Source organism: Fukomys damarensis, unplaced genomic scaffold, assembly GCF_012274545.1.
Source record: "Fukomys damarensis isolate Sample0158 unplaced genomic scaffold, DMR_v1.0_HiC HiC_scaffold_37, whole genome shotgun sequence".
Classification (NCBI taxonomy): Eukaryota; Metazoa; Chordata; class Mammalia; order Rodentia; family Bathyergidae; genus Fukomys; species Fukomys damarensis.
In genome coordinates, this window is record NW_022900949.1 from 30,105,497 (window position 1) to 30,121,944 (window position 16,448).

A 16,448-nucleotide genomic window follows, 5' to 3' on the forward strand; every position below is an offset into this window, starting at 1 on the left:
AAAAAAAAAGAATTTATACCCCTAGTTGAGAGGCTTTTCTTTCACACACATTAATGCTTGCACAAACACAAGCACACATGCTGACAGGCTGCAGTGTGCCGCATGGAAGCAAGAGAGCTTTTATCACTTGATGGTACACACAGTGATAATTCTATCAGAAACTAGGTATGTCATGCATACTTGTTATTCCTTTCCTATACAAGGAGAATCACTACATCAAATTCAGAGTCATCCTTGGCCACTGTTTGAATTGGGGTACGTGTAAGCCTGTAGTAGTTTATAGTCTTGTAAGCCAAGTCTTTAGAAATGCAGGTAAATAATAAGAAAAGTATAAGAAAACAGTATTATAGTTTCTTGTATTTGACTCATCAGTAATTTCGTGTTTTATCTAAATCACTCAGTTTTGCAGTGTTGTAAAATAATTATATTCAAGCCTTTTCAATAGAGGAATAGCTGGAAAATTTCTATTACAGACAATCATAAGCAGCATTGTAAAATACCAAACAAATAAAAGAGGTATGACTATGGCAGAAGAGAGAAGGGTGTCTAGCACCATCCTGTTTAGCTTCTCATTTCTTTTCACCCGTATAGGCTTCTAGGCACTATGAGAAATATGTCAGGTGCCAGAGGAACACAGTGTGATAACCATTTGCAATAAATGTTAACTACTGTTGTTTGCAAGTGATTTTGCGCTAATATTACTTGAAACAAAGGTAATGTTGAAAGTGTCATAGCAATGGTTTTACTTAGTTTGGAATTTTAATTTGAAATTTATTTTCCACTTTCTAAACCTATACCTTATTTCATTATTGATCCTTGCCTGCTGTCATTATTTGTCAATATGATATTTCTTAACTTATTTTTATCTTAAGCTTTCATATGCTTTTTCTTGGCCTTATTGTATTTATATTGTACATATAAAATTATTACATAGCTAATATTAATAGATTTATCATGTATACTTTAATATCCTATGATAATAAAATACCATTTTTCACCATCGTTTTCTTTGAGATTCTACTTAACGTATCCAGAATATATAAAAAGATAGCCAAGAGGTCAATGTTAAAATCTTTTTGTGAATAAAGTTACTTTTCTCTAGATCTGAGTATTTAATCCTGCCAAAAGTGATATGACTTTGGTCCATTATGTTTTCTGAAAGTCCCTTAGGCCCTGGTTTCGCAAGTTTGTAAGCCATCGCTTCTTCAATACCTCGTCGCATTCAGATCTTAGGGCAGTACGAAGAATTGCTTTTACTGTGTAGGCCTTTTCTGGTTCCATTTGAATTTTAGAATTGTTTCCTCTAGTTCCATGAGGTATGCTATTGGCATTTTGATTGAGATTGGATTACATCTGTGTAATAGTTTTAGAAGTATAGCCATTTTTAATATATTGGTCCTTGCCTATCTAAGAACAAGGGATATCGTTCCATTTTCTGATATCCTTTTTGCTCTCTTTCATATTACAATAATTTTCAATGTGAAGGTCTTTTACTTTCTTTATTAGAATGATTCCTGTCTTTTGTTTTGCCTGATGCTGTTATGAAATGCGTTGTTTCCTTAATTTTTCTCTCATTGAGTTTGTTATTCACGTACAAGAATGCTATTGATTTTGTAGTGCTGACTTTATATCCTGCTATGCTAAGAAACTTGGTTATTAATTGTTTTTAGGGTCTTCTATGTAGAGTATTAATTATGTCATCCACAAAGAATGATACTTTAACTTCTTTCTTTCCTATCCACATTCCTTTTATGTTTTTCTCTGGTCTAATTGCTCTGGCTAATGTTTCCAGGACTATATTGAATGGGAGTGTGACAGTGTACATTCTTATCTTACTCTTGATTTCAGTGTGAAAACTTTTGGTTTGGGGCATTTAGGATGATGTTGGCTATTGGTTTGAAATAGATGGCTTTTATCAGATTGAAATAAAGGCCTTCTGTTCCACTTTTCTTTAATGTTTTTATCCTGAATGAGTGTTGGACTTTGTCAAATGCTTTTTTTGTGTGTTCTTTGAAATAATCATGTGACTTTGTCCTTGATTATGTTAATGTTGTGTATCACATTTGTCAATTTGCATATGTTGAATCATCCCTGCATCCCTGGGATAAATCCTGTTTAGTCATGGTGTTTGATCTTCTTGATGATTTGTTGCATTCTGTTTGTCAGTGTCTTATTGAGGATTTTTGCATCTATATTTATTAATGAGATTGGCCTGTACGTCTCCTTTTTGGTTGGATTCTTCTCTGGTTTTGTTATTAGGGTAATTCTTGCTTCCAGGAATGAGTTTGGGAGTATTGCTTCTTTTTCAATTTCATTAAATAGTTTGAAGAATAATAGCATTAGATCATCTGTAAAGTTCTTATAGAGTTCAGTAGTAAATCAGTCAGAACTTGGGCTTTTCCTTGTTGGTAGTTTTTTTTAGATTACTTTTTTAATTTCATTGACTGATCCTGGGTTATAAGAATTTTTATATCTTTTTTCAACTTGGTCGTTCATATGTATCTAGGAATCTGTCTATTTATTCTGTGCTTTCTGTCTCGTTAGAGTACTGATTCTTGAAATAGATATTGATGATTTTCTGGATTTCTGCAGGATCTGTTGTGATTTTATCTTTTTCATTCCTAATTGCATGGATTTGAGTCTTTTTTTCTCTCTTTTTTTGATAACATTGGCTAAGTGTTAATTTTATTTGATCTTTCAAACAACTAACTTTTCAATTCATTGATTCTTTGTATTGTTTTTTTTTAGTCTCAGTTGCATTAATTTCTACTCTGATCTTTGTAATTTCCTCCCTTGTATGTGCTTTGGATTTAACTTACTCTTCTTTTTCTAGAAGCTTGAGGTTCAACATTATGTTATTTACTTAAGCTTCCTCTATTTTTGTGCTGTAGGAATTTAGCAGCATAAATTTCCTTTATAGGATTGCTTTCATTGCATCCCTTAAACTCCATTAAATCATATTGGCATTGGCATTTAATTGTAGAAAGTAATTTCTTCTGTAATCTCATATGTGACCTATTGGTTATTCAGGAGAGTGCTATTTCTTTTGCCATTGACTTCCAACTTCATTTTACTATGATCTGATAATATCCATGGGATAATTTCAGTTCCTTTGCATTTAAGCATCTTCTATGAGCTAGTATGTAATTTCTTTTGGAGAAAGTTCTACTTGAAGCTGACAAAAATGTGTCTTCTGTTGTGGGGTGGAGCACTCTGTAGATATGTACTGTGTCCATTTATTCAAGGGTTTGCTTCAGTGCTGATATTTATTGATTTTTTTTTGTCTAGTTGATCTATTTGTGTCAGTGAGGCATTGAAGTCCCCCATTACAATTGTATTAGTGCTTATCTGATTTTTCATATCCATTAATGTTTATTTTATACAGTTGTGTGCTCTGGCATTTAGTGCATATATATTAATGAATTTTTATCTCTTCTTCTTGGATTGTTCCCTTAACAAATATGTAGTGGCCTTTTTTAATTTCTTCTGATCAGTTTTAGCTTAAAATCATTGTCTGCATGTGGAATACCTTTTTGGGTTTTTTTCACATCGTAACTTGTTTTCTATCCTTGAACTTTCAGTCTATAAATTTCTTTTTGAGTTAAATGTGTTTATTATGTGCAGAATGTTGTTGAATCTTGTTTCTTGATCCATTCAGCCAGCCTGTTTTGATTGGTGCATTGAGACCTTTTACATTGATGGTTATAATTGATATGTATTGAATTATCTTTGTCATATTATTTTCCTTTTATTGGTTCCCTTTCTCTCCCCATTGTTTAATTTCTTGACTTGTCTGGTAGATTCATTCCATTGGGATTCATGGAATTTTTGTTCCGTTGTCTTCTTCTAGAATATCCTTCAGAACTTATTTGAGTGCTGGTTTTGTGGTCATGAATTTCTTCAGATGCTCTTCATCTTATTTCTCTATCCGTTTTGCAAGATAATGTAGCTGGGTACATCAGTATGAGCTGTAGGTTCTTTTCTTTTAAGGCTTCAAATTCTTCACTCCAAGCTGCCCTAGACTTGAGCGTTTGTGTTGAGATTCTGATGGGTTTTCTTTTATAAGTGATTTGTTTCTTTTCTATAGCAGTTTTTTTTTAATTTTATTGAGTTTATTGGTACATTTTAGGGATACAGTACAGTTACATTCATTGTTGGGATAATGTACCTCTACATGGCAAGTCTTGATTCTCATTTTTTCCCCTTACCTCTGCCCTCCCTTCACCTCCTCCTCCCCTCCCCATCTACAAACACTTTATTTTCATCTTTTCATTCTCTCACATTTTTTTCTTTTCCCTTTTTGTTCTTCCCCTACGCATCACACCTTCCCTACACCTTTAGCTCCTTTCTTCAAATTTCTAAATGTCAGTAATCTTATTAGAATCTTATGCATTGTTGCAGAATATTCACACCAGGGAAACTATTTGATATTTACACATGTGTGACTTATTTATTTCACTTAGGAGTATATCTTCAATATGTATCCATTTTCCTATGAATGAATCTATTCTCTTGCTCTTTATGGCTGAGTAATATTCCATTGCAGTTTTTAATACTCTGTTCTTGTGTTGAATTTCTGGAATCTTGACTGTTATATGCATTGGTGTAGTTTTTTTTCTGATCATGGCTAATTGAAGTTCTGTATGCTTCACTTATCTGTATATCACATTCTTTTTTCATGCTTTGGGAAGTTTTCTGCCATTACTTCTGTGAAGTGTTTTATGTCCTTCGAGCTATCTTTTCATATTTCACTGATTCCAATTAATCTTACGTTATTCTTCTTTTTATCATCTAGCATATTTTGGATTGATTTTCATGGTTCCTTGTTTTGTTTTGTTTTTTGGTACTGGGGATTGAACTTGGGTCCTTGCGCTTGCAAGGCAGGCCACCGAACTGCTGAGCTAAATCCCCGGCCCTGTTTTTTGTTTTTTTCTTTTTGTACCAGGGATCAAACTCAGGACCTTGCACTTGTGAGGCAGGCATGGAGTTCCTTGCTTTTTTTTTTTTGATTCCAGGGATTAAGCTTGGGACCTTGAGCTTCCAAGGCGGGTGATGGAACCACTGAGCTAAATCCTCAGCCCATTTGCTATTCTTAAGAAGTCTTTCATTTCATGATCACTAACTGAAAACCTGTGTTCTAGATCTGATATTCTGTCTTCACAATGGTTGATTCTCCTGCATATACCTTCAATAGGATTTTTAATCTCCTAGATATCTGTCTATGCAATACAGTTCTTTCCTATGATGGGCATTCATGTGTTCTATCACTTACCTAAACTCTGCTATTTTTAAAAATCTGTATCTACTCTAGATTCACTGTGTCCATCATTATGGTCATAGTTATCTGTGTAATTATTTCTGATTTTTTTTCTAGATTCTCATTGATCTGTTTTGTTACTTCTGCTTCTTCTATTTCAGAAAGTTCAGCATGGTGGCTTTTGATTTCTATCTCAATGCCCCCTGGATTTGCCTTGGGTGAGGTGGAACTCTGGGGTTGCATCTTGTTTCCTTGTTTTCTCATTTTCTGTTTTTGAAAGTTGTTTTCTGTGTCAGTGCTTGTAAATTGCTTATGGTAGATAACTTTATCACTAGCATGGAGATCTCTTTATGAAATAACTACTTTTCAGAGATGTCTTCTAGATGTAGGTGACTTTTGGCTTTTGAGTCTGTCCCAAGATCCTGCCTCTTTGATTTATTAGGGATAAGAGGGCCCCTGTCTGTTTTGCCTAGCACCTAGTTCATTTCTACTGGACTGTGGTATTATTTATGACTCCCACACAATCTCAGTATTGGTATATAAGGAAGAACAACTGAACACAACAACTCTGTCACCTTGGCTAATTGGTATTCAGAATAGCATGGAGCACAATCTAGAAAATGATAAACTGTGATAATGGCTGATTTACTATCTTTAACCATAGGTATAAGATTTGTAGTTACATAACAAGATCTAAAACATGTCAGAAAATTATATATAGTAAATACACCCACAGTAGAGTGATTTTACCCTCAAGGGAGAAACTTTTAAATGGATTTGAGGAAAAATAGACAAATAAAAGTAGAGACAGATTAGAAGCAAGGCTGAAGGACAGAGAAAGAATACCCAAGTTTCAGGAAACAGGCGAAGGAGATGAGGGAAACAAAGAAGGAAAATAAAAAACCCATAATAAATTGGACTAAAACAATATTCATACTTATAAGGGCACAAAAAGATCAAGAAAAAAAAGCAAAGAAAAAATGGGAGATTTTTTTTTTTTCTGTGATTTCAAGCTTTCTGGGGTCCTACTTTTTTTTCCCAAGTCATTTTATTCCAGTGTCTGGATTCTGAATCTTAGAGAGGTTGATTTGTTGCTCTTTACCTCTCAGCCATCTTTCCAGAAATACTAAATTTTCTTATTATTACAGGGGTTATCTATTGCTGTGTACTGACTGACTTCATAATTTAATGGCTTAAGAGAGTAAATTTTTTTTTATCTCAACACTTAATGGCTTAGAATTTGGGGACAGCTAATATCGGGAGTTGTTCATTCAGGGTTTCACATGAGGTTGTCTCTAGGGTCTGTGCTCATCTGAAAGGTTTAATGAGGCCCAAAGTCATTACTAATATGGCTGTCAAGGAGTTATCAGGAGGTCTCACCTTCTCCCTAGTTATCTGTATTGCTTCCTGAGTGTCTTTATAACATGCCAGTTGAATTTGTTTAGAGCAAGAATCCAAAAGAGCAAAATGGGTGTGTAGTGTTTTTTTATGACCTAGCCCCAGAAGTCATGCTACATCCTTTATAATGTCCTGTTACACAATCTTGCCCTGTTCAATGTAGGAGGAGACTACAGAAGGGCTTAAATACTGAGTTAGGTACAATTGTAACCCAGCCAGCTATATTAAGCAATAGTTGGACTATTAATGTGATTTTTCCACTTTATATTCTGAGGTTTTTATTTATAGATAGATATTTTATTCATACTCATTTAATTTTTTACTTTTGAATTGTGTACATATTTTCTTTAAAATATTGGCAGTATTTTTTCTGGCTTCTATTTATTGTATATAAACTTCTGTGTTACAGATTTTACCTTTGGTATGAAATGTTTATCAAGCTAAATTTGAGGAATTTCTGACTTTTAAAAGTTCACATATATCTCTCTTATGAATAATTTTAGAGGTAGGCCTTGTATTCTTAGACTCTGCTTATCAGCAGTATAAACACAAAAATGAGGAAGTTGCTCAAAACTGTAAGTATTTTTCTAAAAATGGAAAGATATTGTCTTTGCTTCTAAATTTTATATATATATATATAATATATATAAAACATAATAATTGATAATATTTCTGTAGCATTTATTATGTCTTGTCACTGTTCAAAGTGCTTTGCATTAAATATATAGACTAATTTAATATTTACAGCAACATAATCAGGTACAGTTATATTTTCATTTTCTAAATGACCAAAGCATATAGCAAAGAGCAATTAAGTGGGTTGTTTAAGGTTGCATATGGAGTAAGTGATAAGGCTGGGATATAAACCAAATGATCTGACTCAAGAGTCCATTCTCAATCCTGCCAGTAAGTGTTAAATTTTAACCTGCACAGATATGAGTGGCACATATGTCACATAATAGCATCATTTTCAAGCTGTGCAGGCAGCTCAGATGCCCCAAGGTTAATAGATTGTTGATGTATGGATGCCTGTATTTATCCATGTATCTTGCGTGAATCATGCCTTTATTTAATTTATTTATTGAATTTCTATAATGGACCAAACTGTAAAACAGTAGCAATGAGAAAAGAGATTACTCTATAATGTTATGTAAGTTCACATTGTAGCAAGAAAACAACATTAATAATTCAGTGTATGGTCAGTGATACATAATTTTTTTAAAGAAACTGTGAAGAAGAAGTATAAAATAGAGGAATTGTTGTAAGTACAATTTATGGAAGTTTTCAAGCAAAGACTGAATATAATGCTGAATATATATTCAGCATTCAAGCAAAGACTGAATATATATTATATAACTGAATATAATATAAAGACTGAATATAACAAGTTATGCAAGCTCGTGGAGAAGATGACTCAGGCAGAGGGAAAAGAAAATATATATAATCTCTGAATTGAGTGTGCTTGCCATGATTTAGGTATAATTAAAAGTTATTCACAGTTGAAGTGGCGTTAACAGTCCAAGAGTGGTAGAGATTGCTTGTAAGTAGTCAGGGGCATAATAAAGATGTAGCATTTTATTCCAAGTGTGATGGGACGCCATGGAGCATTTTAAGGCAAAAAAATACTAAAGTTTAAATTATGTTTTAAAGATATAACTTTTCAGTATAAAGAATAAACTATAGGAAGACTAGAACAAAATAAGAAGGATTTGTTTCATTATTTTAGTAATCAAGAGGAAGAATGCCTATAGCTTAGACTAGCATGATGCATGGCAGTAGAAGAGATTTCACTTCAGATATACAAGTAAAATACAGGTGGAGTCAGTATGTTTAGCTCATGAATGGATAAGTAGTGTGAGAGAAAAAGAGTTAAAAGATAACACTGTAGTTGTGGATCTTCCTGAATAAATGGTTGGTATTATGAACAGATACAGTAGAAAAATAGGAGAAAAGGTTTAGGCTGTATAGAGTTAGTATGGATAACAATTGGGAGCTTGGTGTTCAGATGTTAAATTTGGGGTGTCTATTAGACATTGAAGGAAACATGCCTTACTGGCAGTTAGATACCCAGGCCGAATTTCAGTAAAGAAGGCTGATCTAGAAGCATGAATTTTGCTGTCGGTAGCTTGAATCCATGGAACTAGGTAAGATTACTCGAAATGTGAGCATAGCTGGGAAAGGGAAAGACTAATTTCTGAGCGTATCAGTGTAACATATGATAGTATTCAGCAAAGGAAGTTGAAGAGAAAAAAATCAGTGAAAAAGAAGAATGGAGTAAAGCAGAAGCTAATGGAAGAAGAGGAGGGAATAATTATCTATCTGGTAATATCAAGAAGTCAAGTGAAACAAGTGAAAATTGACCATTGTTTTTAGCACTGTTGTTATTAGTGAGGTGATCAATTATATAATTAATTTTTAAACCAGTTTACTTCTGAGAGTGAAAATGGGACCCTGATAATAATTATTCTAGGATAATAAACATAAATCAGGATTATGCCAGTAGCATGCGTGAGGTCATTGGTGAACATAATAGTCATAGTTTATTTGGAACAACTCTGACTTCAAAAACATAGAAATAACTCATAAATAGTTTTCTTGGAAAGGGAAACACAGAAATGGAGTAGTAGTTAGAAGAGCATACAGAGTCAGGGAGATTTTGTTTAGAGTAGTGGATGGACAGATTGGAAAGATATAGATGTAAAATTTGATGATTTGGAACAGAAAAAGGATAATTAAAAGAGCACAGTTCTTGATTAGGTAAAGTAGGATGAGATAAAGTGCAAAAGTGGAGGTAATATTAGTACTTAAACAAGGACCCTAATGGTTCAGATGGTATGACAGGGAATGAATGTGAATGTAATGTGTATGTGTGTTTGTATGGTGATGAATGTAAAGGTTGAGTCCCACTCTGATTGTATTATCTTGATCAAATAGGGAGCAAGAGTGTCAGCTGTACATGATAAAAAAGGGCCCCTGGAAACAGCTCAAGATCATGAGAGGTGAAATAGTCACTTGGGCTTTGTGGTTTTCATGGAGAAAGAATTCTAAAAAGTACTTTTGACAATAAATTAGCGTCATACTACTTTATATGAGCGAAGGTTTAGTTTGAGTTAGTAATTATTGAAATTTGTGGCAAAAACCATTTAATCCAAACTCATGATTTGGGACTACTTTCATGTCTACTAGCATTCTGAGGACTATCTTCATCTGAGCTGTTACTTAAAAGGAACCAATGCTTTTGAGCAGAGTCTGTTCCTCACTGTTTTAGATCTTAACGCCATTTATATATCATTGCTTGAATTTTTTGCTTCTGTGTGCCATACAAATAAGTGAATGGTGCTCTGTAATGAGTACCCAAGATGGAGAACTCACAGGATTCAACATATAGTCATAGTCATGACTAAAATTTATTGCAATAAAGGAATACAAAGAAAAGTCAGCTAAGGGAAAAGTTGCATTGAACAGGTCTGGAAAATCTTAAGTGTAAGCTTCCAGGTGCCCTTATGTGTTCATAGAGAACAACATGGAATTGTGGGAATGCATATGAAATGTTGTCTACCTTAAACTCCTGAGGAGCTTGTTGACCAAGGCTTTAATTGGGATGTGGTCACATATACACTGCCTATTATGTACCTCATTTCAGACCCCCATCAGTTGCTTACTATAACACTTATTTTTGTATAGACAGTGTAAGTACTAATATTACACTACAACTATGGCTTTATCATGTCATTTATCCCTATTACAGGATTTTGTTGTTTATGTGCATAAATGGTGAAAACCATTTGAGATGATTGTCTCTAAAGCTTTTTGTGATACACTAAGCAGGAAGTAGAACAGCTCTAGATAAATATCAGAAAAAATTATGTTACATATTTTCTTTTATAAATATATTCATTATCATAGATTTTATATATGTATAGTTTTGTTTATTTTAACCTCAGTGGAAGAATTCTATGTGAAAATTAACCTGATAGCCCTTTAATGTATACAAAATGTTAGAGATTTGAAAGACACCAGTATTCTTTAGAAGGGAACATCAGCAGAGTTAAATTAACTATTGTATTTACTGTGAAGTAAAGTATGATACAGATTATTTGAATAGCAGTTGGTCTCAGTGATTTTCACAATGACTAAATGTATATCAAAGAATCAGTGGCTGTGTTCTCTGACTACACTGAATTTAGAAGTTAGTAGCTAATAGATGTCCAATAAATGCCCTTCTTAGAAAAAAAAGGCAATGTAATATGTAAAGTTTTAAAGGAGTGAATTTAGAAATTGAGAAATAACAAGGAATGATAATAAAAACATAACAACAATACTTTTTGAATGTAGCTAACTTGTTACTATGGGCAGTTTTAAATGAATGCTCATAAAAACAAAAAAGTCATGATGAAAAGTTACTAAGTTAAATATCTATTTTTGTGAAGTTACAAAAGAGTACCTTAATAAAAACCAAAAAGGGAAAAAAAAACAAGAAGGAAGAAATAAAGATATGAAAAGAATGTTGTAAAATAGAAAGGTAGAAAAGAGATTCTCAACAAAAACAGCCCCTTTTTATTAAACAAAAAGACTGAAGATATACTCCAAACTTTTAAAAATTCTGGTAGGCAGGAAAAGAATAGTGAACTGATAAACAATATTGTCAATGAAAAGGATTTAACTATATATAAGTAGATATTTTTAAAAAACAGAATTTACCTTAAGAAATTATGTGACAATAAATTTTAAAGCTATCTCAATGGACTGGGTTCTAGGAAAGCAATAAGTTACTGTTATAGACTTTCTTGTGTCCCCCTCAGACTTTTTGTGTGGAAGACCTAACCCCTACTAGCACAAAACATGAATATATTTGTAGATATATAGTCTTTTAAAGGCTGGGCCTTGAAAAAGTAAGTGAGTTAAAATGAGGCCTTTGGATGTGCTCTAGTCAAATCTCACTGTGTCTTCAGCAGATGAAAAATTTAGAAACACAAAGAGTTTCCAGGAACATAGGGCCATACTAAGAGATATCAGGGACTTGGGCCTCAGCAAATAGATGGCCATCTTCAAGCTAAGGAATGAGGCCTTAGAAGGAACTCAATTTGCTGACATCTTGATCTTATACTTCTGACTTTCAAAACTAAATTTCTATCATTTGAACCACCCACTCTCTGGTATATGTATGGTAGCCCAAGCAAACTAATTCAGATACTGAAACTAATTTAAGAAGAAATATAAAAAGAAATAAATAGACTCATAATGGTGTTTCAAAACCTTTTTGTTGTTGTAAACCCCCAAGGAGGAAAAAGGTATTTAAATTATTTTTTTGTTAATGAGAGAATTTAAATACTGAGAAATAAGATTGTCAGGTCCAGCTGAGCTTTGCAAGGCTGTACATTATTGTAACATCTAAGTTTTTTTTTTCACTCTCAACCTCCTTAAGAACAAATTTGGACCTCCTTAGAAATGCAGGACCTATAATCTTTAATGAAAATGAAAATCATTAGTTAAAAATCTTCCCTCTCCTTCATCTTATTGAAAAAAGGAGAACAGTTCCAGCTTGTTTTATAAGCAGATTTTACTAAAGCCTAAGTAACAGAGAACTTTTACCTATCAAACAGAGAAAGCTTCCCAATAAATTTTTATGAGGCTTCTATAATTTTATAAAATTGACCCCATTGGTATGAAAAGTCAAACTTTAGGCCAATCTCCCTGTAATTTTTCATTTTGCATGTATTTTTTGGTCTAATATTTGTTCATTAAACAAACATATTGAGCCTCTGCAATGTGGAAGTTATTTTCCTAGATATTAGCAATAAAGAGTGATGAAGACAAAAATCCCTGACTTCTAGAAAGTATGTTTTTGGGGAAACTTGGTAAAAACCCAAATTCCTAAGTGCAAAAGAGATGATTCAGTGTAGCAAATTCAAATAACATGGTACAATAGAGAATGACAAATATATTGCTTTTGATTTATTGGACAGAAAAGGTTAAGATCCTAAATAACTTGTAAACCAACTCCGGTTAACAAGGAGAAGAGGAAGATATTACGAGTGTGAATGGGCCTGGGATTTAGCAGGTGGTGCTGCCACCTGCCTCACAAGCACTAGGTCCCAACAAAAAAGAATGTGAATGAACCAGGGGTAAAGTATTATTTAAAGTTGCTTTTGGCTATAAAAATAAATCAAACAAACCCAATAACACTAGTTTTAATAAATAAAGGTTTTATTTCCTGCACCAAAAGTTCGGAAGTACTGGGCTTTAACAAGAGCTGATCAGTGTCATCAAGTATATATAATCACTTTCTCCTGCTCTGAAGTCTTTAACATGGAACGTTATTCAAGTAATTTTAGTATAACTGCCATTCTCTTCGTATTATGTCTACTGGCAAGAACTGAGATAGAGAAAGGCTTTTAAAAGTGTATAGAGGCTTGATCTCATTGGCTAGGACCTGGTCACATAACTACAGCTGCTTCTGGGAGCCTTGTAACATTAAAATAAAGATTATCTTAGAAAGAAAATGAGGACATAGATATTAGTGATCAGCTAGCCTCATGTGCCAGAGCCAAGGAGTATATAATCCAAGAAATGAAGATTATTCAAAATAACACATTAATGTAATCTCTCAGGGCAAATTAAAGGAAATAAACATTTGATCACCTCAGTAGGGGTAGGAAAAGTACTGGGCCAAAATGCATTATCTCTTCATAAAACCATTTTATTTATTTATTTATTTACTTATTTACTTATTTATTTATTTATTTATACATACTAGTGATTGGACCCAGGACAAGTATTCTGCCACTGAGCTACATCACTAGCATTTAAAAAGCATTCTTAGAAGAATGAAATGGAATTTCCTTAATTTAAAAATGTGTATCTGCGAAGATATTTGCATATCATATTTAGTTTTACATACTTTTCTTGTTGCAGAACACAAGACTCAACACCCACAACTTAAAGAAGGAGAGGTTTATTTTGGCTCATGTTTCAGTCTGTGATTGGCCAGCTCTAAAGAAGAAACAGCATGGCACAGCGGAAAGGGACTGAGAGCTTCTTTTTTACTTGCAGAGGGAAAAGGGAGGAGCTGGGGAGGGAGATAAACCTTCCAGGCCACACCCCCACTGATTAGTCTTCTCCATCAGACCCTAGTTCCCCACAGCAAGCCAACTGTTACTCCTTAATTCATTCACCTTCCAAACACATGAGGCTGTGGAGTCCATTTTAGATTTAAACTATAACAAGTTGTTAGAAGAACTTTTAAATTCAGAAATAAGAAAAGGATATTTATTATATACATATATTGTACAGATGACTTAGCCAAAACATTAAGATAAAATATAAGATGTATTTTCAATGATGCTATTGCTTATGCAGTAAATACAAGTAGATCCTTAAATAAACTATTAAAAGTTGTAAAATTGTTTAGCTACGAAGTTGGATATATGATTAACATGACAATCAAAAAGTTGTCTGTACAGAGGAGCTGAGAAGAAGCTCTATGCATGGTTCCAAAATAATGCTTGAAGAGACTTAACTGACCTTGATAGATAGCAAGAGGTTCATGTTGATTGACCCAGGTCTCACTTTAATTTGGTCTTAAACACCCAGCAGAAAAGAATAACCAAAAGAGGTATAAAATAATGCTATAGTAATAAAGCTAGATATAAAAAGGGCTCCAGTCACTGACCCCTTCTGGCAGTTTTCAGCTCTACCAGTAGCTGACCATGATTATGGATCACTGGAAAAAAAACTGGTAAAATCTATAAGAGCTCAGCTAAGGTTTTATATTTCTTAGTGAAATTTATTCTTCAAATTGTCTCTTACAGTTAAAACTAGAGAGACTTGTGACAAAGTATGAGACTTACAGATAACCTCTATCAATGAAAGAATCTAAGACCAGCAGGTTCAATTTCTAAGTGTGACTTTCTCCCCAACCTGCTCTTTCATTCTAGTGTGCTCATGCTTAGATTATACATACTCTAATTTCTTAAAAGCTTTGTTTAGTATTGCCTAGAGGCTGCTAAACTCCAAGCGGTAATACAAATGGAACCAATAACAAATGTGTTAGACTTCTTTTACTGGGATCCACCAGATCGACCTTGTAAACAGCTCATAATTGCTAAACTATATAACTTCTATGTTGGATTCTGAAATCCCCCTGGATCTTTTCCTTATCCTCTTTGTGGGCTAATTTCATAGCAGTCCTGCTGACCTTATAATTTGGCCCATGCATTCTTAACTGTCTCTTTGGCTTTGTCTTCTCCAGACTTAAAAGCTGTGCAGCACCAAGATGACAATGCCTGGCACCTACCAAGGTCCTTTAGATGGACCCTCTGTAGAATAACTGACTGCTGATCACAACTAGGACCCTCTTCAGTTGGAAGTAGCCAGAGCTGTCTTCACCCTTTGCCCCCTCACAGCAGTTAGGGCTACTTCTTCAGAGGGGGGATATTGTAGATAGGTAAGTTAATTAGATATCTTGTAGGCAGTTAGACAGGGCTACCCTCAAGGAGCCAACACAGCAAGGAGCCAACATGGAGGACAATCAAGACACATTCACTGAAGGCCAGAATTGTAAAAGGAGAGAAACTGCTATGCCCTTGTGCTTCCCCTAGGGATAAAGAGCAGTGATTGATATTCTAAATAGGTATCAGTCACCTGGGTGGGGGGACAGGGTCTTAACCCAGCTTTCCAGGAAATACCCCACCCTTACTGAAAATCCTTGTATGCTTACTATGTGACTTGCTCCCCCATTTGACCCCATTTAGTCAATATTACCTGGGTGACTGTACTTGTAATCTTACTGGTTGGTCATGGTTTTGCCCCACCTCATGCCCACCTTGTAATTTTCCATTGGGTCTTACAGTTTTGTCCCACTTTGTAAGTGCCTTCCCACATAGCTTTTCTGTATAAAACATCTTGGAGAAGTGGAGTGAGTGGGCAACCCATTTTCTGGTCCCCCTTCTCTCTCTCTTAGATAGAAGCTTTCTTTCCCTCAATAAATTTTTCCTACTCTAAAAAAAAAACCCAAAAAACTTGTCTGTAAATAAATAATTACTAAAGATTAAGTATAATGTAAATGAGTTATTTTATTCACTATTTTGACTTTGAGGAAGAACCTGAAGTCACATAGTGTCAGATCTGGTGAATAGGTGGATGAGGACACACTGATGTGTTTTTACTAGCCTGCCTTTCTGTTGTATGGCACTTGGTATGGCATTCACTGTAGTTTTGATCACACCTCTTATTTTTATCATAACAGAAGATATGTGGATTGTCATGCCCTGCTTTTCCTTCAGTCTGTTGCAATATCACATACCTTGCAACCTCTAGAAAACATTTTATGTTTGTAAAGGAATGAGAGTGAAAATAGTTTTGATTTTATACCCCTTTAGGGTTTCTGTCTCACAGTTTGAAAATGACTGTTGTAGAGGAAACTATAGGAAACTTTCTTTCTCACTTCAAGATAGTGGAGGCTTTTTTCAGTGAGACATAGTAAGTGTAAACTACACCCACACAAAAGATAATTTTGATTCATTAAAGTAACAATCTGTTCATCAAAAAGCAAGCAACAATAAAGAAGATGAAAAGGTAAATTAGACTTTAAGATGATATTTGTAACACAAGTATCTGCCAAAGATATATCTAGAATATAAAGACTATTAACTAATCAATTAAATACCTCTTATAGGAAATTAGGAAAATTCAAATATTAGTTAAATGCCACTTTACATCCATCAAATTGGTATCATAAAACAGTTGGATAATGCTATGTATTAGCAAAGGGTGCAAAGTAATGAAGACTTGG

General features: G+C 34.0%; 1 protein-coding gene across 1 annotated transcript in view; it reads left to right on the forward strand.

Moving 5' to 3' along the window:
- Window positions 1–16,448, forward strand: part of Phkb (phosphorylase kinase regulatory subunit beta) — a 214,358-nt gene that overhangs the window by 62,344 nt on the left and 135,566 nt on the right. The gene's annotated exons all lie outside the window — the stretch shown is intronic.